Raw genomic sequence first — 1,431 nt, forward strand, 5'->3', positions numbered from 1 at the left:
TTCGAGCCACTAGGCGGGGCTTTGTTTAAAAGGGCAACTACGTCGCGAAGATTATAGGGGAATATTGATTGAGCCCAGTGACTCGAATCTTTTGAACACATTCTCTAAAAAGAATCATCCACTTTCAGTATCAGTGTTTTTATGCAAGTTTTACCAGAAGTCGGCGACCAGCTGCGAGTGTCTTTTTGTGTATTATGATTTATGAAGCAAATTGTTCACAAGTCTTATCATTTATTACCAGCTCTAGACACGCAATGGTAATAATTTATTACCATTGAGTGTCTAGAGCAGGTGTGAGACTTCAAAGAAGAGAAAATGTGAGACGGTGCTTGGAAGTGAATGAGAACGAATAATTCAAAAGATTCGATTCAAAAACAATGATTCGTTCACGAACAAAAAACATCCCTGGCTAACTCTGTTCTGAGCTTGATGTGAAAATAGTTGTATATGTAACTCTGTTCTGAGTGTGATGTGAAAATAGTTTTATATGCAGGCTATTTGCCTACCAGTTATATGGCGGGCTGACAGTCATTGTCTGGGTTTATTTATCAGAAAACCTGCATGCCTATCAATAATTTTGCTGATATCATCAGTAGCCTACGGATTATTTTATTCTTGAATCTTGAGACCTTAATTATCACAGAAAATATTGATATTTTCGACCCATACCCAGCTTTACATTTCCATTATTGAATAGCTTTCATTGACTGGGTTTCCCTTTTAAGAGGATATTCGTCATAACCAAAAACATGATCAGTTCAGGGAATTATGTGATTGGGGGGGGGGGGGGGGGGGGGGGGGGGGGTTGTAACGGGGATTTCTTACTCGAGCTGTAATGACATGAACTTGTTAAATTCGCTGACATAATCCAGTCCTTCCCACATAGGAAACTACTCAGACATCCGACAGGTGACGTACACACAGTGAGCTACAGGAAGAAGAAAAAAGTCACATTCATAATCTCTGAGTCTAAAGTGTTTTTGTGGGGAGGACGACTTGCTACTACTGTAGCCTATAGTACATGTGATCAACATAATCACAATTTGCAATTAATGTTATATCTCACAGTCTTCTAGACAAAGGGACAGAAAGCTGAAATCTCTAGAGGCTTCTTTTTATGTAGTGTTCTCATGGGAACCAATTATACAAAAGTAATTTGAAACCTGCCCCTACCTAGTCATGAGGTGCCTCATTTTGGTGGATCGTTCAGACAATTATATAGTAATATATATACACCAGGTGTAGGCCTATGCACATTGGTTTTGCTATTATAATTTATAATGTATGTAAAATGTGTTAAATGGCTAAATCAGGGTAACAATGTATGAACTGAATCTTTTAAAAGGTTTGGTTGTAGGCCTGTACAAATGATTAAATTTTAGAGTTTAAATGTGTCTTGCTGAATCAGTAACCACTTAAAGACAAGAACAT

Source organism: Phoxinus phoxinus (assembly GCF_949152265.1).
Source record: "Phoxinus phoxinus genome assembly, chromosome: 21".
Lineage (NCBI taxonomy): Eukaryota > Metazoa > Chordata > Actinopteri > Cypriniformes > Leuciscidae > Phoxinus > Phoxinus phoxinus.